This window comes from Lepisosteus platostomus (assembly GCF_059453375.1).
Source record: "Lepisosteus platostomus isolate fLepPlt1 chromosome 5 unlocalized genomic scaffold, fLepPlt1.hap1 SUPER_5_unloc_3, whole genome shotgun sequence".
Classification (NCBI taxonomy): domain Eukaryota; kingdom Metazoa; phylum Chordata; class Actinopteri; order Semionotiformes; family Lepisosteidae; genus Lepisosteus; species Lepisosteus platostomus.
This window is the reverse complement of record NW_028291473.1, coordinates 43,650-69,006: the sequence shown is the minus strand read 5'-3', so window position 1 is coordinate 69,006 and position 25,357 is coordinate 43,650. Positions and strand designations below refer to the sequence as shown.

The 25,357-nt window shown below is 51.7% G+C and overlaps 15 non-coding genes across 15 annotated transcripts; 9 read left to right on the top strand and 6 right to left on the bottom strand.

Annotated features, from left to right (window-relative positions):
- Positions 1–1,662: 1,662 nt before the first annotated feature.
- On the top strand, positions 1,663–1,735 carry trnav-aac (transfer RNA valine (anticodon AAC)). The gene has a single exon. It is a non-coding gene; the product is annotated as a tRNA-Val (tRNA).
- Positions 1,736–3,769: 2,034 nt separating this feature from the next.
- trnad-guc (transfer RNA aspartic acid (anticodon GUC)) lies at positions 3,770–3,841 on the bottom strand. The gene has a single exon. It is a non-coding gene; the product is annotated as a tRNA-Asp (tRNA).
- A 1,024-nt stretch (positions 3,842–4,865) lies between these two features.
- trnaf-gaa (transfer RNA phenylalanine (anticodon GAA)) lies at positions 4,866–4,938 on the top strand. The gene has a single exon. It is a non-coding gene; the product is annotated as a tRNA-Phe (tRNA).
- A 109-nt stretch (positions 4,939–5,047) lies between these two features.
- On the top strand, positions 5,048–5,120 carry trnav-aac (transfer RNA valine (anticodon AAC)). Its single transcript has one exon. It is a non-coding gene; the product is annotated as a tRNA-Val (tRNA).
- Positions 5,121–7,154: 2,034 nt separating this feature from the next.
- Positions 7,155–7,226, bottom strand: trnad-guc (transfer RNA aspartic acid (anticodon GUC)). Its single transcript has one exon. It is a non-coding gene; the product is annotated as a tRNA-Asp (tRNA).
- A 1,024-nt stretch (positions 7,227–8,250) lies between these two features.
- trnaf-gaa (transfer RNA phenylalanine (anticodon GAA)) lies at positions 8,251–8,323 on the top strand. Its single transcript has one exon. It is a non-coding gene; the product is annotated as a tRNA-Phe (tRNA).
- A 2,216-nt stretch (positions 8,324–10,539) lies between these two features.
- On the bottom strand, positions 10,540–10,611 carry trnad-guc (transfer RNA aspartic acid (anticodon GUC)). The gene has a single exon. It is a non-coding gene; the product is annotated as a tRNA-Asp (tRNA).
- A 1,024-nt stretch (positions 10,612–11,635) lies between these two features.
- trnaf-gaa (transfer RNA phenylalanine (anticodon GAA)) lies at positions 11,636–11,708 on the top strand. Its single transcript has one exon. It is a non-coding gene; the product is annotated as a tRNA-Phe (tRNA).
- A 109-nt stretch (positions 11,709–11,817) lies between these two features.
- trnav-aac (transfer RNA valine (anticodon AAC)) lies at positions 11,818–11,890 on the top strand. Its single transcript has one exon. It is a non-coding gene; the product is annotated as a tRNA-Val (tRNA).
- Positions 11,891–13,924: 2,034 nt separating this feature from the next.
- Positions 13,925–13,996, bottom strand: trnad-guc (transfer RNA aspartic acid (anticodon GUC)). The gene has a single exon. It is a non-coding gene; the product is annotated as a tRNA-Asp (tRNA).
- A 1,206-nt stretch (positions 13,997–15,202) lies between these two features.
- On the top strand, positions 15,203–15,275 carry trnav-aac (transfer RNA valine (anticodon AAC)). Its single transcript has one exon. It is a non-coding gene; the product is annotated as a tRNA-Val (tRNA).
- Positions 15,276–17,309: 2,034 nt separating this feature from the next.
- On the bottom strand, positions 17,310–17,381 carry trnad-guc (transfer RNA aspartic acid (anticodon GUC)). The gene has a single exon. It is a non-coding gene; the product is annotated as a tRNA-Asp (tRNA).
- Positions 17,382–18,405: 1,024 nt separating this feature from the next.
- Positions 18,406–18,478, top strand: trnaf-gaa (transfer RNA phenylalanine (anticodon GAA)). The gene has a single exon. It is a non-coding gene; the product is annotated as a tRNA-Phe (tRNA).
- Positions 18,479–18,587: 109 nt separating this feature from the next.
- trnav-aac (transfer RNA valine (anticodon AAC)) lies at positions 18,588–18,660 on the top strand. The gene has a single exon. It is a non-coding gene; the product is annotated as a tRNA-Val (tRNA).
- Positions 18,661–24,475: 5,815 nt separating this feature from the next.
- Positions 24,476–24,557, bottom strand: trnal-uag (transfer RNA leucine (anticodon UAG)). The gene has a single exon. It is a non-coding gene; the product is annotated as a tRNA-Leu (tRNA).
- Between the last annotated feature and the right edge of the window lie 800 nt (positions 24,558–25,357).

The following is a 25,357-nucleotide window of genomic DNA, read 5'->3' as shown; positions in this document are numbered from 1 at the left end:
CGTGTCCCGACCCACCGTGCTGGAAGCCGACGCGTGCTGTGATTCCTTTACGGAGCAGAAATGACAACCGAGGAGCCGAGAGATCATTTCAGCATTTCGCGTCTGAACGGAAAACACAAACGACCAACTCGGAATGACTTGCCTTTGACGCTTCTCAAAGCGTTCTTTGTGCATCGAACAGACCCACTCACCTCTTAGTGTGGCGGGATCTGCACAGTGCATGTCGCAGCGCTTCCTGCTTTCACTTCAATGTGCTTCCTGATGTCGAGTCGACTGCCGTGCGGAGGCTCTGAAAGCGAGAGCAATGAAAAGGTGCACGACGCTGTGAAAGAAAACAGAGAAGTGAAAGGCAGTCATTTCTCTAAGGAGGTGAAAGAAAAGCTACTCCCCGTCGGGGAATCGAACCCCGGTCTCCCGCGTGACAGGCAGGGATACTTGCCACTATACTAACGAGGAAGACATCGCTCTCTCCAACCCCCGGCATCGTGTCCCGACCCAGCATGCTGGAAGCCGACGCGTGCTGTGATCCCTTTACGGAGCAGAAATGACAACCGAGGAGCCGAGAGATCATGTCAGCATTTCGCGTCTGAACGGAAAACACAAACGACCAACTCGGAATGACTTGCCTTTGACGCTTTTCAAAGTGTTCTTTGTGCACGACGACTGCGCCGCCTAGCAGATACAAAGGGGTTGTACAACTTTGAACTAGCAAATGGAAGAGGGCTAAGCCCCCTCTCTTTTAGCCCAGGTTCGATCTGTCTCCCAGAATCACCAGGGCGCACACACACACACACCCGTGCCGTTGAAGTGCTCTGCTTCATTTCTAAGTGCAACTCAACATTCACTCCTACCCCGAGTGCAGAAAAGACAGCATCCACAGCAACAACAGCTCAGGTCTCTGCACAGGAGCTAAGCTGCCCTCATCTCCTCTGCTCTGCGGCTCCTGCGGAGTGGAGTCCTGCCTGGAGCCGTGTTTGCAGGCGGCGGCTCCCCGCGCCCTGTCTGGGCGTCATGTCCAAGAGCTCCTGGGAGGAAGAGCGAGCCCTCCCACTCGGGGGCTTTTCCACGGTCTGTGTGAGGAGGGGCGGGTGTGTCCAGTAGCTTATCGAGCGGAAGCCTGGGGCGGCGGAGAGCTGTGATCGTGCAGACCTTGAGGTGTCACCTCTTTGTCTGCTTTCCCGCCCCCCCTCCGCCCAAGCTCTGCTCCAAAGTAGCCCGGCAACCCCTCACACCTGCACGTGTCACAACCTAAGGTGCGGTCATGAGACACCCATGGCGTGTCGTTCTGTTCTTGCTAATTGTTTCCTGCCCGTCGCAGGCAGGAGTCCATGCGAGGAAGATGCGCTGGACAGAGCTCAGAGGGCGCAGCTGGGTGGCTTTCCTTCTGAGTGACGTTCCTGCAACACTCTCCCGCTCCTCTTGGTGCGCTCATGCCGCAACACAGGAAGGCTGGAGCAGGTGGCTGTGGGCTTTGCGCACTGCCGAAATAGCTCAGCTGGGAGAGCGTTAGACTGAAGCTCTGAAGGTCCCTGGTTCGATCCCGGGTTTCGGGATTTTGTTTCATCGCGCCCTTTGTTCCTCTCTCCAGCGCCACCTGCCTAAAGTGACGCGTCCCTTTCTCAGCCCGAAACGCAAGCGAGACACCAGCAGCAGTCCCTACAGGTTTCCGTAGTGTAGCGGCTATCACGTTCGCCTAACACGCGAAAGGTCCCCGGTTCGAGACCGGGCGGAAACAGCCTCGTTTTGCACGCTCCTGTACTTCACAGAGGTCTTGAGCGACCGGTCATTTGTTCCCAATGTATTTCCGGTGCCTTCGTGCACTCTTGTACCAAACGCACGTTCCTTCTGTACGCGGAGCCGATCATTTGCAATTGGGCTGTGCCGACAGACCAGGTCGAGCTCTGTCGGCTCAAAAGCAGCGCAGGACCTGCAAGAACAACAGAAAGATTAGCATCCAGCGGGGGCCTCTTAGTGAGCCCAAGAGCTCATCAAGAATCGGCTCCAGCAACAGGGCTGGGCGCATTGTTCCATTCTCCGCCCACTCTCGGTGTAAACAAGTCCCTCCTGGTCTCTGCTTGAAATGCACTTTCCTGCGTTTGCTTTGGTGTAACTGGCTTCCCCTGCATGGGCGAATGTGAAGAAGATCCTTAGTAAGTCATTGAAGAAAACCGAGAAGAGGTCGGAGTGGCCTCTGTCGTTCATCAACGATCCAGTCAGGCAGTACTCCTCTGTAAAGCGCCGTTCGTTCACGTCGATTGGCTTTTTTTTGCCTTCATTCGTGCGAGTAGTAAAAGCAGACGCCCCTATTCTGCCGTGACCCGGATTCGAACCGGGGTTGTTGCGGCCACAACGCAAAGTACTGACCACTATACGATCACAGCGAGTTACCGAGACACACGCGGCAGGGCGGAAAGGGCTGTGCTCTCTTCGTGTGACATAATTCGGAAAAGTCCTGACGTTGCATTTCAACTGAGCCCCAGTATACATCGACCCTTCGACACTCTGAGTGACAACTCTCTTGCGTGTTTTCTCATATTTATGTAGTTTGCTTGCTTGATGCCGTGAACAGCATGGTTGTTCGCTGCCATATAGTCTAGCGGTTAGGGTTCCTGGTTTTCACCCAGGCGGTTCGACTCGGTTTTGCCTCCTGCTTTCCAAAAGATCAGCACCGTGTACGAAAGAGCCGCATTAAAACTACTCGAACGTGCAAAACGTGCGAGAAGAGGGGGCGCTTGTTTCCAACCGAAACTTCTCGCGTGTGAGACGAGCTGATCATCGCTGTGGGAGGGTTACTCTGGTAGACAGGGCTGACCTTCGGCAATAGGATTTATAGTCTCCAAGATGATATTTGCACTTTCTGGAGAGGCGATTTTCTCCACTTCAGTAGCCCGATTTCGTCGATTGCGTGGAGAGGGCTGTAGAATGTGGCGCCGCCTTTCCTGCTCCGTCCATGACAGGCGTGCTGGTCTCTGGAGAGAGAGCACGGTCCATCAGCGCACTCCAATAAAGGCACTGGAAGCAGCTAAATCGCATTGGCGAAGCTCAGCGCTGGGCCGCTGGGCACGTCTTACCACCCGTTCCGTAGTGTAGTGGTTATCACGTTCGCCTCACACGCGAAAGGTCCCCGGTTCGAAACCGGGCGGAAACCGACATCTTTTGTCGCCAGGCACAAAAGGGGATTGGGGATTCGCCTAGCGCTGTGATCGAACAGACCCACTGGACCCACCTCTTAGTGTGGTGGGATCTGCACAGTGCATGTCACAGCGCATCCTGCTTTCACTTCAAGGCGCGTCCTGATGCACCCCAGTCTCCCGCGTGACAGGTGGGGACAGGTGACAGGTCCTATACTAACGAGGAAGACATCGCTCTCTCCGACCCCCGGCATCGTGTCCCGACCCACCGTGCTGGAAGCCGACGCGTGCTGTGATTCCTTTACGGAGCAGAAATGACAACCGAGGAGCCGAGAGATCATTTCAGCATTTCGCGTCTGAACGGAAAACACAAACGACCAACTCGGAATGACTTGCCTTTGACGCTTCTCAAAGCGTTCTTTGTGCATCGAACAGACCCACTCACCTCTTAGTGTGGCGGGATCTGCACAGTGCATGTCGCAGCGCTTCCTGCTTTCACTTCAATGTGCTTCCTGATGTCGAGTCGACTGCCGTGCGGAGGCTCTGAAAGCGAGAGCAATGAAAAGGTGCACGACGCTGTGAAAGAAAACAGAGAAGTGAAAGGCAGTCATTTCTCTAAGGAGGTGAAAGAAAAGCTACTCCCCGTCGGGGAATCGAACCCCGGTCTCCCGCGTGACAGGCGGGGATACTTGCCACTATACTAACGAGGAAGACATCGCTCTCTCCAACCCCCGGCATCGTGTCCCGACCCAGCATGCTGGAAGCCGACGCGTGCTGTGATCCCTTTACGGAGCAGAAATGACAACCGAGGAGCCGAGAGATCATGTCAGCATTTCGCGTCTGAACGGAAAACACAAACGACCAACTCGGAATGACTTGCCTTTGACGCTTTTCAAAGTGTTCTTTGTGCACGACGACTGCGCCGCCTAGCAGATACAAAGGGGTTGTACAACTTTGAACTAGCAAATGGAAGAGGGCTAAGCCCCCTCTCTTTTAGCCCAGGTTCGATCTGTCTCCCAGAATCACCAGGGCGCACACACACACACACCCGTGCCGTTGAAGTGCTCTGCTTCATTTCTAAGTGCAACTCAACATTCACTCCTACCCCGAGTGCAGAAAAGACAGCATCCACAGCAACAACAGCTCAGGTCTCTGCACAGGAGCTAAGCTGCCCTCATCTCCTCTGCTCTGCGGCTCCTGCGGAGTGGAGTCCTGCCTGGAGCCGTGTTTGCAGGCGGCGGCTCCCCGCGCCCTGTCTGGGCGTCGTGTCCAAGAGCTCCTGGGAGGAAGAGTGAGCCCTCCCACTCGGGGGCTTTTCCACGGTCTGTGTGAGGAGGGGCGGGTGTGTCCAGTAGCTTATCGAGCGGAAGCCTGGGGCGGCGGAGAGCTGTGATCGTGCAGACCTTGAGGTGTCACCTCTTTGTCTGCTTTCCCGCCCCCCCTCCGCCCAAGCTCTGCTCCAAAGTAGCCCGGCAACCCCTCACACCTGCACGTGTCACAACCTAAGGTGCGGTCATGAGACACCCATGGCGTGTCGTTCTGTTCTTGCTAATTGTTTCCTGCCCGTCGCAGGCAGGAGTCCATGCGAGGAAGATGCGCTGAACAGAGCTCAGAGGGCGCAGCTGGGTGGCTTTCCTTCTGAGTGACGTTCCTGCAACACTCTCCCGCTACTCTTGGTGCGCTCATGCCACAACACAGGAAGGCTGGAGCAGGTGGCTGTGGGTTTTGCGCACTGCCGAAATAGCTCAGTTGGGAGAGCGTTAGACTGAAGATCTAAAGGTCCCTGGTTCGATCCCGGGTTTCGGCATTTTGTTTCATCGCGCCCTTTGTTCCTCTCTCCAGCGCCACCTGCCTAAAGTGACGCGTCCCTTTCTCAGCCCGAAACGCAAACGAGACACCAGCAGCAGTCCCTACAGGTTTCCGTAGTGTAGCGGCTATCACGTTCGCCTAACACGCGAAAGGTCCCCGGTTCGAGACCGGGCGGAAACAGCCTCGTTTTGCACGCTCCTGTACTTCACAGAGGTCTTGAGCGACCGGTCATTTGTTCCCAATGTATTTCCGGTGCCTTCGTGCACTCTTGTACCAAACGCACGTTCCTTCTGTACGCGGAGCCGATCATTTGCAATTGGGCTGTGCCGACAGACCAGGTCGAGCTCTGTCGGCTCAAAAGCAGCGCAGGACCTGCAAGAACAACAGAAAGATTAGCATCCAGCGGGGGCCTCTTAGTGAGCCCAAGAGCTCATCAAGAATCGGCTCCAGCAACAGGGCTGGGCGCATTGTTCCATTCTCCGCCCACTCTCGGTGTAAACAAGTCCCTCCTGGTCTCTGCTTGAAATGCACTTTCCTGCGTTTGCTTTGGTGTAACTGGCTTCCCCTGCATGGGCGAATGTGAAGAAGATCCTTAGTAAGTCATTGAAGAAAACCGAGAAGAGGTCGGAGTGGCCTCTGTCGTTCATCAACGATCCAGTCAGGCAGTACTCCTCTGTAAAGCGCCGTTCGTTCACGTCGATTGGCTTTTTTTTGCCTTCATTCGTGCGAGTAGTAAAAGCAGACGCCCCTATTCTGCCGTGACCCGGATTCGAACCGGGGTTGTTGCGGCCACAACGCAAAGTACTGACCACTATACGATCACAGCGAGTTACCGAGACACACGCGGCAGGGCGGAAAGGGCTGTGCTCTCTTCGTGTGACATAATTCGGAAAAGTCCTGACGTTGCATTTCAACTGAGCCCCAGTATACATCGACCCTTCGACACTCTGAGTGACAACTCTCTTGCGTGTTTTCTCATATTTATGTAGTTTGCTTGCTTGATGCCGTGAACAGCATGGTTGTTCGCTGCCATATAGTCTAGCGGTTAGGGTTCCTGGTTTTCACCCAGGCGGTTCGACTCGGTTTTGCCTCCTGCTTTCCAAAAGATCAGCACCGTGTACGAAAGAGCCGCATTAAAACTACTCGAACGTGCAAAACGTGCGAGAAGAGGGGGCGCTTGTTTCCAACCGAAACGTCTCGCGTGTGAGACGAGCTGATCATCGCTGTGGGAGGGTTACTCTGGTAGACAGGGCTGACCTTCGGCAATAGGATTTATAGTCTCCAAGATGATATTTGCACTTTCTGGAGAGGCGATTTTCTCCACTTCAGTAGCCCGATTTCGTCGATTGCGTGGAGAGGGCTGTAGAATGTGGCGCCGCCTTTCCTGCTCCGTCCATGACAGGCGTGCTGGTCTCTGGAGAGAGAGCACGGTCCATCAGCGCACTCCAATAAAGGCACTGGAAGCAGCTAAATCGCATTGGCGAAGCTCAGCGCTGGGCCGCTGGGCACGTCTTACCACCCGTTCCGTAGTGTAGTGGTTATCACGTTCGCCTCACACGCGAAAGGTCCCCGGTTCGAAACCGGGCGGAAACCGACATCTTTTGTCGCCAGGCACAAAAGGGGATTGGGGATTCGCCTAGCGCTGTGATCGAACAGACCCACTGGACCCACCTCTTAGTGTGGCGGGATCTGCACAGTGCATGTCACAGCGCATCCTGCTTTCACTTCAAGGCGCGTCCTGATGCACCCCAGTCTCCCGCGTGACAGGTGGGGACAGGTGACAGGTCCTATACTAACGAGGAAGACATCGCTCTCTCCGACCCCCGGCATCGTGTCCCGACCCACCGTGCTGGAAGCCGACGCGTGCTGTGATTCCTTTACGGAGCAGAAATGACAACCGAGGAGCCGAGAGATCATTTCAGCATTTCGCGTCTGAACGGAAAACACAAACGACCAACTCGGAATGACTTGCCTTTGACGCTTCTCAAAGCGTTCTTTGTGCATCGAACAGACCCACTCACCTCTTAGTGTGGCGGGATCTGCACAGTGCATGTCGCAGCGCTTCCTGCTTTCACTTCAATGTGCTTCCTGATGTCGAGTCGACTGCCGTGCGGAGGCTCTGAAAGCGAGAGCAATGAAAAGGTGCACGACGCTGTGAAAGAAAACAGAGAAGTGAAAGGCAGTCATTTCTCTAAGGAGGTGAAAGAAAAGCTACTCCCCGTCGGGGAATCGAACCCCGGTCTCCCGCGTGACAGGCGGGGATACTTGCCACTATACTAACGAGGAAGACATCGCTCTCTCCAACCCCCGGCATCGTGTCCCGACCCAGCATGCTGGAAGCCGACGCGTGCTGTGATCCCTTTACGGAGCAGAAATGACAACCGAGGAGCCGAGAGATCATGTCAGCATTTCGCGTCTGAACGGAAAACACAAACGACCAACTCGGAATGACTTGCCTTTGACGCTTTTCAAAGTGTTCTTTGTGCACGACGACTGCGCCGCCTAGCAGATACAAAGGGGTTGTACAACTTTGAACTAGCAAATGGAAGAGGGCTAAGCCCCCTCTCTTTTAGCCCAGGTTCGATCTGTCTCCCAGAATCACCAGGGCGCACACACACACACACCCGTGCCGTTGAAGTGCTCTGCTTCATTTCTAAGTGCAACTCAACATTCACTCCTACCCCGAGTGCAGAAAAGACAGCATCCACAGCAACAACAGCTCAGGTCTCTGCACAGGAGCTAAGCTGCCCTCATCTCCTCTGCTCTGCGGCTCCTGCGGAGTGGAGTCCTGCCTGGAGCCGTGTTTGCAGGCGGCGGCTCCCCGCGCCCTGTCTGGGCGTCGTGTCCAAGAGCTCCTGGGAGGAAGAGCGAGCCCTCCCACTCGGGGGCTTTTCCACGGTCTGTGTGAGGAGGGGCGGGTGTGTCCAGTAGCTTATCGAGCGGAAGCCTGGGGCGGCGGAGAGCTGTGATCGTGCAGACCTTGAGGTGTCACCTCTTTGTCTGCTTTCCCGCCCCCCCTCCGCCCAAGCTCTGCTCCAAAGTAGCCCGGCAACCCCTCACACCTGCACGTGTCACAACCTAAGGTGCGGTCATGAGACACCCATGGCGTGTCGTTCTGTTCTTGCTAATTGTTTCCTGCCCGTCGCAGGCAGGAGTCCATGCGAGGAAGATGCGCTGAACAGAGCTCAGAGGGCGCAGCTGGGTGGCTTTCCTTCTGAGTGACGTTCCTGCAACACTCTCCCGCTACTCTTGGTGCGCTCATGCCACAACACAGGAAGGCTGGAGCAGGTGGCTGTGGGCTTTGCGCACTGCCGAAATAGCTCAGTTGGGAGAGCGTTAGACTGAAGATCTAAAGGTCCCTGGTTCGATCCCGGGTTTCGGCATTTTGTTTCATCGCGCCCTTTGTTCCTCTCTCCAGCGCCACCTGCCTAAAGTGACGCGTCCCTTTCTCAGCCCGAAACGCAAACGAGACACCAGCAGCAGTCCCTACAGGTTTCCGTAGTGTAGCGGCTATCACGTTCGCCTAACACGCGAAAGGTCCCCGGTTTGAGACCGGGTGGAAACAGCCTCGTTTTGCACGCTCCTGTACTTCACAGAGGTCTTGAGCGACCGGTCATTTGTTCCCAATGTATTTCCGGTGCCTTCGTGCACTCTTGTACCAAACGCACGTTCCTTCTGTACGCGGAGCCGATCATTTGCAATTGGGCTGTGCCGACAGACCAGGTCGAGCTCTGTCGGCTCAAAAGCAGCGCAGGACCTGCAAGAACAACAGAAAGATTAGCATCCAGCGGGGGCCTCTTAGTGAGCCCAAGAGCTCATCAAGAATCGGCTCCAGCAACAGGGCTGGGCGCATTGTTCCATTCTCCGCCCACTCTCGGTGTAAACAAGTCCCTCCTGGTCTCTGCTTGAAATGCACTTTCCTGCGTTTGCTTTGGTGTAACTGGCTTCCCCTGCATGGGCGAATGTGAAGAAGATCCTTAGTAAGTCATTGAAGAAAACCGAGAAGAGGTCGGAGTGGCCTCTGTCGTTCATCAACGATCCAGTCAGGCAGTACTCCTCTGTAAAGCGCCGTTCGTTCACGTCGATTGGCTTTTTTTTGCCTTCATTCGTGCGAGTAGTAAAAGCAGACGCCCCTATTCTGCCGTGACCCGGATTCGAACCGGGGTTGTTGCGGCCACAACGCAAAGTACTGACCACTATACGATCACAGCGAGTTACCGAGACACACGCGGCAGGGCGGAAAGGGCTGTGCTCTCTTCGTGTGACATAATTCGGAAAAGTCCTGACGTTGCATTTCAACTGAGCCCCAGTATACATCGACCCTTCGACACTCTGAGTGACAACTCTCTTGCGTGTTTTCTCATATTTATGTAGTTTGCTTGCTTGATGCCGTGAACAGCATGGTTGTTCGCTGCCATATAGTCTAGCGGTTAGGGTTCCTGGTTTTCACCCAGGCGGTTCGACTCGGTTTTGCCTCCTGCTTTCCAAAAGATCAGCACCGTGTACGAAAGAGCCGCATTAAAACTACTCGAACGTGCAAAACGTGCGAGAAGAGGGGGCGCTTGTTTCCAACCGAAACTTCTCGCGTGTGAGACGAGCTGATCATCGCTGTGGGAGGGTTACTCTGGTAGACAGGGCTGACCTTCGGCAATAGGATTTATAGTCTCCAAGATGATATTTGCACTTTCTGGAGAGGCGATTTTCTCCACTTCAGTAGCCCGATTTCGTCGATTGCGTGGAGAGGGCTGTAGAATGTGGCGCCGCCTTTCCTGCTCCGTCCATGACAGGCGTGCTGGTCTCTGGAGAGAGAGCACGGTCCATCAGCGCACTCCAATAAAGGCACTGGAAGCAGCTAAATCGCATTGGCGAAGCTCAGCGCTGGGCCGCTGGGCACGTCTTACCACCCGTTCCGTAGTGTAGTGGTTATCACGTTCGCCTCACACGCGAAAGGTCCCCGGTTCGAAACCGGGCGGAAACAGACATCTTTTGTCGCCAGGCACAAAAGGGGATTGGGGATTCGCCTAGCGCTGTGATCGAACAGACCCACTGGACCCACCTCTTAGTGTGGCGGGATCTGCACAGTGCATGTCACAGCGCATCCTGCTTTCACTTCAAGGCGCGTCCTGATGCACCCCAGTCTCCCGCGTGACAGGTGGGGACAGGTGACAGGTCCTATACTAACGAGGAAGACATCGCTCTCTCCGACCCCCGGCATCGTGTCCCGACCCACCGTGCTGGAAGCCGACGCGTGCTGTGATTCCTTTACGGAGCAGAAATGACAACCGAGGAGCCGAGAGATCATTTCAGCATTTCGCGTCTGAACGGAAAACACAAACGACCAACTCGGAATGACTTGCCTTTGACGCTTCTCAAAGCGTTCTTTGTGCATCGAACAGACCCACTCACCTCTTAGTGTGGCGGGATCTGCACAGTGCATGTCGCAGCGCTTCCTGCTTTCACTTCAATGTGCTTCCTGATGTCGAGTCGACTGCCGTGCGGAGGCTCTGAAAGCGAGAGCAATGAAAAGGTGCACGACGCTGTGAAAGAAAACAGAGAAGTGAAAGGCAGTCATTTCTCTAAGGAGGTGAAAGAAAAGCTACTCCCCGTCGGGGAATCGAACCCCGGTCTCCCGCGTGACAGGCGGGGATACTTGCCACTATACTAACGAGGAAGACATCGCTCTCTCCAACCCCCGGCATCGTGTCCCGACCCAGCATGCTGGAAGCCGACGCGTGCTGTGATCCCTTTACGGAGCAGAAATGACAACCGAGGAGCCGAGAGATCATGTCAGCATTTCGCGTCTGAACGGAAAACACAAACGACCAACTCGGAATGACTTGCCTTTGACGCTTTTCAAAGTGTTCTTTGTGCACGACGACTGCGCCGCCTAGCAGATACAAAGGGGTTGTACAACTTTGAACTAGCAAATGGAAGAGGGCTAAGCCCCCTCTCTTTTAGCCCAGGTTCGATCTGTCTCCCAGAATCACCAGGGCGCACACACACACACACCCGTGCCGTTGAAGTGCTCTGCTTCATTTCTAAGTGCAACTCAACATTCACTCCTACCCCGAGTGCAGAAAAGACAGCATCCACAGCAACAACAGCTCAGGTCTCTGCACAGGAGCTAAGCTGCCCTCATCTCCTCTGCTCTGCGGCTCCTGCGGAGTGGAGTCCTGCCTGGAGCCGTGTTTGCAGGCGGCGGCTCCCCGCGCCCTGTCTGGGCGTCGTGTCCAAGAGCTCCTGGGAGGAAGAGCGAGCCCTCCCACTCGGGGGCTTTTCCACGGTCTGTGTGAGGAGGGGCGGGTGTGTCCAGTAGCTTATCGAGCGGAAGCCTGGGGCGGCGGAGAGCTGTGATCGTGCAGACCTTGAGGTGTCACCTCTTTGTCTGCTTTCCCGCCCCCCCTCCGCCCAAGCTCTGCTCCAAAGTAGCCCGGCAACCCCTCACACCTGCACGTGTCACAACCTAAGGTGCGGTCATGAGACACCCATGGCGTGTCGTTCTGTTCTTGCTAATTGTTTCCTGCCCGTCGCAGGCAGGAGTCCATGCGAGGAAGATGCGCTGGACAGAGCTCAGAGGGCGCAGCTGGGTGGCTTTCCTTCTGAGTGACGTTCCTGCAACACTCTCCCGCTACTCTTGGTGCGCTCATGCCACAACACAGGAAGGCTGGAGCAGGTGGCTGTGGGCTTTGCGCACTGCCGAAATAGCTCAGCTGGGAGAGCGTTAGACTGAAGATCTAAAGGTCCCTGGTTCGATCCCGGGTTTCGGCATTTTGTTTCATCGCGCCCTTTGTTCCTCTCTCCAGCGCCACCTGCCTAAAGTGACGCGTCCCTTTCTCAGCCCGAAACGCAAGCGAGACACCAGCAGCAGTCCCTACAGGTTTCCGTAGTGTAGCGGCTATCACGTTCGCCTAACACGCGAAAGGTCCCCGGTTCGAGACCGGGCGGAAACAGCCTCGTTTTGCACGCTCCTGTACTTCACAGAGGTCTTGAGCGACCGGTCATTTGTTCCCAATGTATTTCCGGTGCCTTCGTGCACTCTTGTACCAAACGCACGTTCCTTCTGTACGCGGAGCCGATCATTTGCAATTGGGCTGTGCCGACAGACCAGGTCGAGCTCTGTCGGCTCAAAAGCAGCGCAGGACCTGCAAGAACAACAGAAAGATTAGCATCCAGCGGGGGCCTCTTAGTGAGCCCAAGAGCTCATCAAGAATCGGCTCCAGCAACAGGGCTGGGCGCATTGTTCCATTCTCCGCCCACTCTCGGTGTAAACAAGTCCCTCCTGGTCTCTGCTTGAAATGCACTTTCCTGCGTTTGCTTTGGTGTAACTGGCTTCCCCTGCATGGGCGAATGTGAAGAAGATCCTTAGTAAGTCATTGAAGAAAACCGAGAAGAGGTCGGAGTGGCCTCTGTCGTTCATCAACGATCCAGTCAGGCAGTACTCCTCTGTAAAGCGCCGTTCGTTCACGTCGATTGGCTTTTTTTTGCCTTCATTCGTGCGAGTAGTAAAAGCAGACGCCCCTATTCTGCCGTGACCCGGATTCGAACCGGGGTTGTTGCGGCCACAACGCAAAGTACTGACCACTATACGATCACAGCGAGTTATCGAGACACACGCGGCAGGGCGGAAAGGGCTGTGCTCTCTTCGTGTGACATAATTCGGAAAAGTCCTGACGTTGCATTTCAACTGAGCCCCAGTATACATCGACCCTTCGACACTCTGAGTGACAACTCTCTTGCTTGTTTTCTCATATTTATGTAGTTTGCTTGCTTGATGCCGTGAACAGCATGGTTGTTCGCTGCCATATAGTCTAGCGGTTAGGGTTCCTGGTTTTCACCCAGGCGGTTCGACTCGGTTTTGCCTCCTGCTTTCCAAAAGATCAGCACCGTGTACGAAAGAGCCGCATTAAAACTACTCGAACGTGCAAAACGTGCGAGAAGAGGGGGCGCTTGTTTCCGACCGAAACGTCTCGCGTGTGAGACGAGCTGATCATCGCTGTGGGAGGGTTACTCTGGTAGACAGGGCTGACCTTCGGCAATAGGATTTATAGTCTCCAAGATGATATTTGCACTTTCTGGAGAGGCGATTTTCTCCACTTCAGTAGCCCGATTTCGTCGATTGCGTGGAGAGGGCTGTAGAATGTGGCGCCGCCTTTCCTGCTCCGTCCATGACAGGCGTGCTGGTCTCTGGAGAGAGAGCACGGTCCATCAGCGCACTCCAATAAAGGCACTGGAAGCAGCTAAATCGCATTGGCGAAGCTCAGCGCTGGGCCGCTGGGCACGTCTTACCACCCGTTCCGTAGTGTAGTGGTTATCACGTTCGCCTCACACGCGAAAGGTCCCCGGTTCGAAACCGGGCGGAAACAGACATCTTTTGTCGCCAGGCACAAAAGGGGATTGGGGATTCGCCTAGCGCTGTGATCGAACAGACCCACTGGACCCACCTCTTAGTGTGGCGGGATCTGCACAGTGCATGTCACAGCGCATCCTGCTTTCACTTCAAGGCGCGTCCTGATGCACCCCAGTCTCCCGCGTGACAGGTGGGGACAGGTGACAGGTCCTATACTAACGAGGAAGACATCGCTCTCTCCGACCCCCGGCATCGTGTCCCGACCCACCGTGCTGGAAGCCGACGCGTGCTGTGATTCTTTTACGGAGCAGAAATGACAACCGAGGAGCCGAGAGATCATTTCAGCATTTCGCGTCTGAACGGAAAACACAAACGACCAACTCGGAATGACTTGCCTTTGACGCTTCTCAAAGCGTTCTTTGTGCATCGAACAGACCCACTCACCTCTTAGTGTGGCGGGATCTGCACAGTGCATGTCGCAGCGCTTCCTGCTTTCACTTCAATGTGCTTCCTGATGTCGAGTCGACTGCCGTGCGGAGGCTCTGAAAGCGAGAGCAATGAAAAGGTGCACGACGCTGTGAAAGAAAACAGAGAAGTGAAAGGCAGTCATTTCTCTAAGGAGGTGAAAGAAAAGCTACTCCCCGTCGGGGAATCGAACCCCGGTCTCCCGCGTGACAGGCGGGGATACTTGCCACTATACTAACGAGGAAGACATCGCTCTCTCCAACCCCCGGCATCGTGTCCCGACCCAGCATGCTGGAAGCCGACGCGTGCTGTGATCCCTTTACGGAGCAGAAATGACAACCGAGGAGCCGAGAGATCATGTCAGCATTTCGCGTCTGAACGGAAAACACAAACGACCAACTCGGAATGACTTGCCTTTGACGCTTTTCAAAGTGTTCTTTGTGCACGACGACTGCGCCGCCTAGCAGATACAAAGGGGTTGTACAACTTTGAACTAGCAAATGGAAGAGGGCTAAGCCCCCTCTCTTTTAGCCCAGGTTCGATCTGTCTCCCAGAATCACCAGGGCGCACACACACACACACCCGTGCCGTTGAAGTGCTCTGCTTCATTTCTAAGTGCAACTCAACATTCACTCCTACCCCGAGTGCAGAAAAGACAGCATCCACAGCAACAACAGCTCAGGTCTCTGCACAGGAGCTAAGCTGCCCTCATCTCCTCTGCTCTGCGGCTCCTGCGGAGTGGAGTCCTGCCTGGAGCCGTGTTTGCAGGCGGCGGCTCCCCGCGCCCTGTCTGGGCGTCGTGTCCAAGAGCTCCTGGGAGGAAGAGCGAGCCCTCCCACTCGGGGGCTTTTCCACGGTCTGTGTGAGGAGGGGCGGGTGTGTCCAGTAGCTTATCGAGCGGAAGCCTGGGGCGGCGGAGAGCTGTGATCGTGCAGACCTTGAGGTGTCACCTCTTTGTCTGCTTTCCCGCCCCCCCTCCGCCCAAGCTCTGCTCCAAAGTAGCCCGGCAACCCCTCACACCTGCACGTGTCACAACCTAAGGTGCGGTCATGAGACACCCATGGCGTGTCGTTCTGTTCTTGCTAATTGTTTCCTGCCCGTCGCAGGCAGGAGTCCATGCGAGGAAGATGCGCTGGACAGAGCTCAGAGGGCGCAGCTGGGTGGCTTTCCTTCTGAGTGACGTTCCTGCAACACTCTCCCGCTACTCTTGGTGCGCTCATGCCACAACACAGGAAGGCTGGAGCAGGTGGCTGTGGGCTTTGCGCACTGCCGAAATAGCTCAGCTGGGAGAGCGTTAGACTGAAGATCTAAAGGTCCCTGGTTCGATCCCGGGTTTCGGGATTTTGTTTCATCGCGCCCTTTGTTCCTCTCTCCAGCGCCACCTGCCTAAAGTGACGCGTCCCTTTCTCAGCCCGAAACGCAAGCGAGACACCAGCAGCAGTCCCTACAGGTTTCCGTAGTGTAGCGGCTATCACGTTCGCCTAACACGCGAAAGGTCCCCGGTTCGAGACCGGGCGGAAACAGCCTCGTTTTGCACGCTCCTGTACTTCACAGAGGTCTTGAGCGACCGGTCATTTGTTCCCAATGTATTTCCGGTGCCTTCGTGCACTCTTGTACCAAACGCACGTTCCTTCTGTACGCGGAGCCGATCATTTGCAATTGGGCTGTGCCGACAGACCAGGTCGAGCTCTGTCGGCTCAAAAGCAGCGCAGGACCTGCAAGAACAACAGAAAGATTAGCATCCAGCGGGGGCCTCTTAGTGAGCCCAAGAGCTCATCAAGAATCGGCTCCAGCAACAGGGCTGGGCGCATTGTTCCATTCTCCGCCCACTCTCGGTGTAAACAAGTCCCTCCTGGTCTCTGCTTGAAATGCACTTTCCTGCGTTTGCTTTGGTGTAACTGGCTTCCCCTGCATGGGCGAATGTGAAGAAGATCCTTAGTAAGTCATTGAAGAAAACCGAGAAGAGGTCGGAGTGGCCTCTGTCGTTCATCAACGATCCAGTCAGGCAGTACTCCTCTGTAAAGCGCCGTTCGTTCACGTCGATTGGCTTTTTTTTGCCTTCATTCGTGCGAGTAGTAAAAGCAGACGCCCCTATTCTGCCGTGACCCGGATTCGAACCGGGGTTGTTGCGGCCACAACGCAAAGTACTGACCACTATACGATCACAGCGAGTTATCGAGACACACGCGGCAGGGCGGAAAGGGCTGTGCTCTCTTCGTGTGACATAATTCGGAAAAGTCCTGACGTTGCATTTCAACTGAGCCCCAGTATACATCGACCCTTCGACACTCTGAGTGACAACTCTCTTGCTTGTTTTCTCATATTTATGTAGTTTGCTTGCTTGATGCCGTGAACAGCATGGTTGTTCGCTGCCATATAGTCTAGCGGTTAGGGTTCCTGGTTTTCACCCAGGCGGTTCGACTCGGTTTTGCCTCCTGCTTTCCAAAAGATCAGCACCGTGTACGAAAGAGCCGCATTAAAACTACTCGAACGTGCAAAACGTGCGAGAAGAGGGGGCGCTTGTTTCCGACCGAAACGTCTCGCGTGTGAGACGAGCTGATCATCGCTGTGGGAGGGTTACTCTGGTAGACAGGGCTGACCTTCGGCAATAGGATTTATAGTCTCCAAGATGATATTTGCACTTTCTGGAGAGGCGATTTTCTCCACTTCAGTAGCCCGATTTCGTCGATTGCGTGGAGAGGGCTGTAGAATGTGGCGCCGCCTTTCCTGCTCCGTCCATGACAGGCGTGCTGGTCTCTGGAGAGAGAGCACGGTCCATCAGCGCACTCCAATAAAGGCACTGGAAGCAGCTAAATCGCATTGGCGAAGCTCAGCGCTGGGCCGCTGGGCACGTCTTACCACCCGTTCCGTAGTGTAGTGGTTATCACGTTCGCCTCACACGCGAAAGGTCCCCGGTTCGAAACCGGGCGGAAACAGACATCTTTTGTCGCCAGGCACAAAAGGGGATTGGGGATTCGCCTAGCGCTGTGATCGAACAGACCCACTGGACCCACCTCTTAGTGTGGCGGGATCTGCACAGTGCATGTCACAGCGCATCCTGCTTTCACTTCAAGGCGCGTCCTGATGCACCCCAGTCTCCCGCGTGACAGGTGGGGACAGGTGACAGGTCCTATACTAACGAGGAAGACATCGCTCTCTCCGACCCCCGGCATCGTGTCCCGACCCACCGTGCTGGAAGCCGACGCGTGCTGTGATTCTTTTACGGAGCAGAAATGACAACCGAGGAGCCGAGAGATCATTTCAGCATTTCGCGTCTGAACGGAAAACACAAACGACCAACTCGGAATGACTTGCCTTTGACGCTTCTCAAAGCGTTCTTTGTGCATCGAACAGACCCACTCACCTCTTAGTGTGGCGGGATCTGCACAGTGCATGTCGCAGCGCTTCCTGCTTTCACTTCAATGTGCTTCCTGATGTCGAGTCGACTGCCGTGCGGAGGCTCTGAAAGCGAGAGCAATGAAAAGGTGCACGACGCTGTGAAAGAAAACAGAGAAGTGAAAGGCAGTCATTTCTCTAAGGAGGTGAAAGAAAAGCTACTCCCCGTCGGGGAATCGAACCCCGGTCTCCCGCGTGACAGGCGGGGATACTTGCCACTATACTAACGAGGAAGACATCGCTCTCTCCAACCCCCGGCATCGTGTCCCGACCCAGCATGCTGGAAGCCGACGCGTGCTGTGATCCCTTTACGGAGCAGAAATGACAACCGAGGAGCCGAGAGATCATGTCAGCATTTCGCGTCTGAACGGAAAACACAAACGACCAACTCGGAATGACTTGCCTTTGACGCTTTTCAAAGTGTTCTTTGTGCACGACGACTGCGCCGCCTAGCAGATACAAAGGGGTTGTACAACTTTGAACTAGCAAATGGAAGAGGGCTAAGCCCCCTCTCTTTTAGCCCAGGTTCGATCTGTCTCCCAGAATCACCAGGGCGCACACACACACACACCCGTGCCGTTGAAGTGCTCTGCTTCATTTCTAAGTGCAACTCAACATTCACTCCTACCCCGAGTGCAGAAAAGACAGCATCCACAGCAACAACAGCTCAGGTCTCTGCACAGGAGCTAAGCTGCCCTCATCTCCTCTGCTCTGCGGCTCCTGCGGAGTGGAGTCCTGCCTGGAGCCGTGTTTGCAGGCGGCGGCTCCCCGCGCCCTGTCTGGGCGTCGTGTCCAAGAGCTCCTGGGAGGAAGAGCGAGCCCTCCCACTCGGGGGCTTTTCCACGGTCTGTGTGAGGAGGGGCGGGTGTGTCCAGTAGCTTATCGAGCGGAAGCCTGGGGCGGCGGAGAGCTGTGATCGTGCAGACCTTGAGGTGTCACCTCTTTGTCTGCTTTCCCGCCCCCCCTCCGCCCAAGCTCTGCTCCAAAGTAGCCCGGCAACCCCTCACACCTGCACGTGTCACAACCTAAGGTGCGGTCATGAGACACCCATGGCGTGTCGTTCTGTTCTTGCTAATTGTTTCCTGCCCGTCGCAGGCAGGAGTCCATGCGAGGAAGATGCGCTGGACAGAGCTCAGAGGGCGCAGCTGGGTGGCTTTCCTTCTGAGTGACGTTCCTGCAACACTCTCCCGCTACTCTTGGTGCGCTCATGCCACAACACAGGAAGGCTGGAGCAGGTGGCTGTGGGCTTTGCGCACTGCCGAAATAGCTCAGTTGGGAGAGCGTTAGACTGAAGATCTAAAGGTCCCTGGTTCGATCCCGGGTTTCGGCATTTTGTTTCATCGCGACCTTTGTTCCTCTCTCCAGCGCCACCTGCCTAATGTGACGCGTCCCTTTCTCAGCCCGAAACGCAAGCGAGACACCAGCAGCAGTCCCTAGAGGTTTCCGTAGTGTAGCGGCTATCACGTTCGCCTAACACGCGAAAGGTCCTCGGTTCGAGACCGGGCGGAAACAGCCTCGTTTTGCACGCCCCTGTACTTCACAGAGGTCTTGAGCGACCGGTCATTTGTTCCCAATGTATTTCCGGTGCCTTCGTGCACTCTTGTACCAAACGCACGTTCCTTCTGTACGCGGAGCCGATCATTTGCAATTGGGCTGTGCCGACAGACCAGGACGAGCTCTGTCGGCTCAAAAGCAGCGCAGGACCTGCAAGAACAACAGAAAGATTAGCATCCAGCGGGGGCCTCTTAGTGAGCCCAAGAGCTCATCAAGAATCGGCTCCAGCAACAGGGCTGGGCGCATTGTTCCATTCTCCGCCCACTCTCGGTGTAAACAAGTCCCTCCTGGTCTCTGCTTGAAATGCACTTTCCTGCGTTTGCTTTGGTGTAACTGGCTTCCCCTGCATGGGCGAATGTGAAGAAGATCCTTAGTAAGTCATTGAAGAAAACCGAGAAGAGGTCGGAGTGGCCTCTGTCGTTCATCAACGATCCAGTCAGGCAGTACTCCTCTGTAAAGCGCCGTTCGTTCACGTCGATTGGCTTTTTTTTGCCTTCATTCGTGCGAGTAGTAAAAGCAGACGCCCCTATTCTGCCGTGACCCGGATTCGAACCGGGGTTGTTGCAGCCACAACGCAAAGTACTGACCACTATACGATCACAGCGAGTTACCGAGACACACGCGGCAGGGCGGAAAGGGCTGTGCTCTCTTCGTGTGACATAATTCGGAAAAGTCCTGACGTTGCATTTCAACTGAGCCCCAGTATACATCGACCCTTCGACACTCTGAGTGACAACTCTCTTGCGTGTTTTCTCATATTTATGTAGTTTGCTTGCATGATGCCGGGAACAGCATGGTTGTTCGCTGCCATATAGTCTAGCGGTTAGGGTTCCTGGTTTTCACCCAGGCGGTTCGACTCGGTTTTGCCTCCTGCTTTCCAAAAGATCAGCACCGTGTACGAAAGAGCCGCATTAAAACTACTCGAACGTGCAAAACGTGCGAGAAGAGGGGGCGCTTGTTTCCAACCGAAACTTCTCGCGTGTGAGACGAGCTGATCATCGCTGTGGGAGGGTTACTCTGGTAGACAGGGCTGACCTTCGGCAATAGGATTTATTCACTTTATCTCCACGGCCGGTCTTTTACCGCAATCAAATACAGAGCCCGTAGGAGGCAGTAAGCTCGCATTTATAGCTCAATGTGTATATAATGAAGAAGCAGAGGTTAGTTTCTCATCTGCGCGTTACAGAGCCTTACGCAACTCGTACTGTACCAACAGCAAGGGTTTGATCCCTGCACGGGCTATTAGTTGAAAAGCCATTGTAAATGACGTGTAAGAGATTTATAGATACTGTAGATCAGTAGTTCTCAAACTGTGGTACGCGTACCGGCAGTGGTACGTGGAGTGCCACCAGGTGGTACGCCAAATGACCCTGGAACTGTGTAGTGTGCACTGAAAAATCGGGACGGGTTTTCATATTTTGTATTTTAATACTTGTCGAATACGCAGCCTACATACTACGATACAGTGCGTGCTAATACCTCAGTGGACACAAGAGATACTCTGTAATTCTATACCACTCTATAGGAATGCGTGCTACGGATGCAAGTGACCAATTGTATTTAAAAAAAGCTATTGTATCTCCAGCAAATAGGGAGAAAGGAGAATTAGCGTGATTTTGGAACAATGCCAACATTGTAAACACAGGAATGCATAGAAATACGTGCTACGAACGCAGGCAATCTTGTGAGCACACGAAAGCGTGATAGAAAAATATTTAAGAACTGTTCGAATTTGAGAAAAATACACCGAGCGTCTCTGTGTTTCGCTCCCATGCGCATGAAATAAAAACTTTAAATAAATATGGAAATAAAAACGGAAACGCGGAAAAAGCTTGCGGATTGCTAAAGCAGGTAAGCTACACTATTTTTGAAGAACCTTATTTACAGTTGGGAAAAGAGCTGACACGTATTATGTGTGGAAAAAAAGCTGCTAAACAGCTCGACCTGCTGCCCCCCTCCCCCTGAAAGACACAGTCATTTATAGAATTATTGAAATGAAGGATTATATCAAAAGTACACTGATAGAGCGCGTTAAGATGAGCAGATGTTTTTCACTGCAATTAGATGAGTCTGTAGTCGATTTGGCCAATTTGCTCGTTTACGTTAGATACGAGTTTGAGGATATGTCTCATGAAGACTTTCTGTTCTGTAAACCGCTACCAACAGGAACTACAGGAGAGCACATATTTCAGCTTCTGAATGAATTTATCGAAGAGAATGACCTCGACTTGATAAAATGCATCTGAGTTTGTACCATTGTTCTCCAAGAAGGAAAGCTGTTTAACACTGACGTTACTCCTTTTTATTTAACCCAGATTGTGAAGACAACTTCACCCTATCAAAGGAAAATGTTGCACAAAAGTTGGAAAGCACACTCTGAATCCATCTGTACTGTATATTTGATTTCCGCGATCCGTTCAAGGCTGCTTGGTGCTTCGCAAGCAAGTCATGTTCAGGGAAGAAACTCAGCTTAGAGAACTACTGGTGCATTTTCACTCATTGAATTTGATCTTTGTACTCTCTTTACATTCTCAGCTATAATATTTCAAAATTACAGTTCGGATTTGTTGGAAAACTTCACAGGCATTATTAAGTTAGGACTGTACAATTGTATTTTAATATCTTGGTATATTTACCTTCATTTTAATATGGATGTAACCATAAATGTTGTACTTTTGTCGTACATTTTAACTGAGGACGCACGACGACTATTATACCTTGTGATACATGCAAGACATCTGTAAACGAAGATGTAATTAGTCAAATTGGCAATTAACAGAAAACCACAATTGTATAATATTATTTCTCTATGTCGATGATCAGTTGAAGGATTTGAAGAAACTATATATTATTCCTCGATATCGATGATCAGTTGAAGGATTTGAAGAAACAGCAGTGATAGCAGGTGATTTTGGTTTTGAACCCATCTTTACACCTCAATAATCCATTTGTCCTCGAAAAAAGAAAAGACAGGCATGTTTTGAGTCTCATAATGATCATCTTCTCGATCCAAAGAAACATATACATTTGATTCCTTCCGTAGTATTTTGGATTTTCTTACGAAGATCTCACGAAGTATTGCCAGGATCTATATTTAGCGTTCGGTAGCGATAACACTGCTGATATTGATTGAGTAGAAATCTATGATGTATTGACAACTTTATCTGAAGCGAGAAGTCCTAGAACGCTGTCTATGAAGTGTTAGGATTCATACCAAGATATACTTTTTGTTTTCAACCCAAAATGCTGCTATTGCATTACACATTATATGAACATTACCAGTTTTGGTAGCTTCTCTGCATGATTTTTCAAAACTGAAACTAATTACAAAATTATTTAAGATCAACCATGACAAAAAAATTATAAATCAGGACTAATATTAATATCAACTGATGTTACTACAGAAAAAAAGATTTAACTGAAATATTAATAAGACTATGCAAGCCTAAAAAGTAGAACAATTCAATTTATATAACTTTTTTTTTTTAGAAATGGGCTCACACACCGGAAGACACTAACGTTTCTCTTCGTTAGAGTATGTGAATAACAGTTTAACCCAAAATATTTGGAGTCCAGAGGGAGGACTTGCTCGCTGAATGATCTCTCAAGAAATCCCTGGTGAGATTCAACAGGTGTTTTCTTCAACAGCCACTAAAAGTCTGATGACCTTCTCTGGATTTCCTGAATATGACGTAAAATTAGTTCAAATCATTTGGTAGTTAACACAACGAAATGCTTTGGAGGTACATTTAAAACAGCAGAGCAAGACTGTAGCACTTCGTGTGTGACTGAATTTAATTGTGTAAACCTGGCTCTCTATGAACACGAGCAAAGAGTTCTTACTCAACAGAAGATTGCGATGTGAGCACAATAATATAAGACATCTGGAGACGCCAGAGATTGAACTCAGGACTTCATACATGAAAAGCATGCACTCTACCACTGAGCTACATCCCCTATGGCACAGATGGTGGAACTGACTTAAAGATGTGCATATGTTTACTGACCACAATCCACCCTTCATGAATAATTGAAATGAATAATTTATTTTTATATCCAGTCACATGGGCGACGGTGGTTGATTCTTCAATGGGGGAGTGCGTTTTTCTACCTCCTTACTCGACTGTCTTTCAATTATGTTTTCTTTGAAACCTTTTTGCATCTTTTAAGTGCTTGCAATTAAATTACGCATAGAAAAACAGCAGTACAGTTGATGTTCATGGACCGATGCACACAACTCCAGTAATAAAGCCCTGTCTGTAAATATTGTAGAAGAACATTAAAGGGCGAAACAACGCTCCAACCACGGGAATGGTAACAAGAAGGATCGTGTTCTTATTTAATATGTGCTTTTGAATTGCCTTGTCAATACACACAGGCTTTAGAGATGGACCAATTATTTACAGTGGTGTTTGTAAACAAAGATGGAACATGTTATTTCTATACCAGGAAGAAAGGAGCAGACTCTTAAATTTTAAGAGACAGAAACAACACCTCATCACAGCTAACATTAATTAAAACAACATCGTAACAGAAGAGTGAAGCCTTGAGTGAATTAAATTAGTTTTTGTTGGTCGTCTGTGTCTTCATAACTTTGTAGGTGAGAGAGAGGATTGCGAAAATGTGCAGGTGCTTCTCAGAAGTGCGTTGGTGGTATAGGTTCCTTCAAATAACTGAGCCAGTGCATCCCCAAATCTTTTCAAGATGATCTGTGATTTCTGAGTTCTTGACGGATTCAGGCTCCTTCTCAGAGGTCCTTGCTCGCCAAATAACTTTGCATCTGAGGAAGAGCACCACGGAAAAAACCCAACTCAACAAGCGAGTGCGTTGGTTGCTCTTGCTCTTCATGCAAGGAGCTGTTTTTTTTTCCTCGCAATAATAATTATTAACCAGAAACAGCAGCACAGGTAGGTCGCATTTGTGATTATGTCATTTCTCTGCTTCAGCAAGGTCAATAAAAGACTCTGAAAGTAGTAAAGCAAAACTGAACTCAAAATCATATTAGGAATTCTGAGCGATATCTCCATACAGGTAATCCAATAAGAACGTTGAAATATTTGAATATCATCTCTCTGTAGATTGCGCTGCTTTTTACCCAGAGTAAAACTATTGGATTGAAGGAATGCTAACCGCTGGGTTAAAATGTATAGTTGTTATTTGGAGAAATCTGTAAACTCGTGATCGACAGTGCTGATTATTTTCCTGGAGACGGAGCACTGATGACCTATCCGAGCTAATTGATAAAGCCCACCCAGTGGATACTCTAGCAGAACGTCAAAGAACATTCACCTTTGTATCCAAAGAAACCACAGGAACAACATCAGGAAGCACAATCAATTCCCCTTTTAAATCTTTCCTGTAAGGTATGCTATGTGAATTCATGAAGTTAATCCTCTGATCTCTTTTGATCACGAACAAAGTACTTCTGATGGAGCGCTATGTTCAAAGATTTAATAAGCTTTACCCCTGCCAACGATTCGGCGTGAAGAATTAAAAGTTTCACAGACCAAAGCAGCTCACCACCACAGCCAATATTGAATGTACTGTACTTGCCGGTACACTATCATGTGCACTGCCTCAAAAGTGATCTTGGCAGATGTTGTTCCCTACATAAAGTTGAACGTGCCAAACAGAATTTCTGTTGAGAAAACAAAATATTTTTTCTGCCTTGATGTTAAGCCTGTCTTTTAGAAAGTTTATCTCTTAACACCTCCTGCAGCCTAACAAAAAGCACTTTTACTGATCGTATTGCAGGTCTTAAAACATTAACATTTGGCAGCGGTGGGATTTGAACCCACGCCCCCAGAGAGACTGGAGCCTAAATCCAGCGCCTTAGACCGCTCGGCCACGCTACCTTCCTCCATGTCCATCTTCCTCACATTGCTGGCTTGGACTGGGGGGCTTCAGCTCTTGTAGTCGGATCTAATGATATCATGACATGTGGAAGTGACTGCACCTTCATCTTCCGAGATGCTTTCAATAGCACAAACGCTACTTTCACCGGCACAAACATAGCAATAACGAAGGAGGTGGGTTTCATCCTTTGTGCTGTTTGTAGGGGCGCAACTCTACGTCGATCTACTGACTTGAAGAGCAAAAATCAAAATCCTCTCCTACTGCTATTGCTTTTTTCATAGTTTCTTCAAATCCTTCATTTGAACGTCGATTTTGAAGGATATTGATGATAATACCACATAAATTGTGGTTTTCTTGTGATCGCCAATTTTATTCAAATATCAGCCTTTTTTCGGTTCCTTGCGTGTTTCACAAGGTATAATAGCCCCCCTCGCATCCTCAGCTAACATATTTTAAAATTACAATAGCTTATACAGCATGGATGTTTACATTTATATTAAAATTAAAGTAAATATACAAGAATACATACAGTACTAACCCAATAATTCTTGTCAGGTTCTCCAACAAATCTGCGTTGTTATTTTAACATGTTTCAGCTGAGGGTGCAAAAGGAGTATAAATCGGAGTATAAACCGTCAAGCGCTCGTGGCTGGAATACCACTCCGGGGACACCGTCGCCGACTCCAGGGAGCAGGTCGTGTGCAGAAAGATGTAGTCCAGGCGGCTGCACACTCCCCGGGAGTTTTTCCATGTCGTTCCGGCGTCGTTAGGGCGGCACCGTCTGAAACCGTCTACCAGG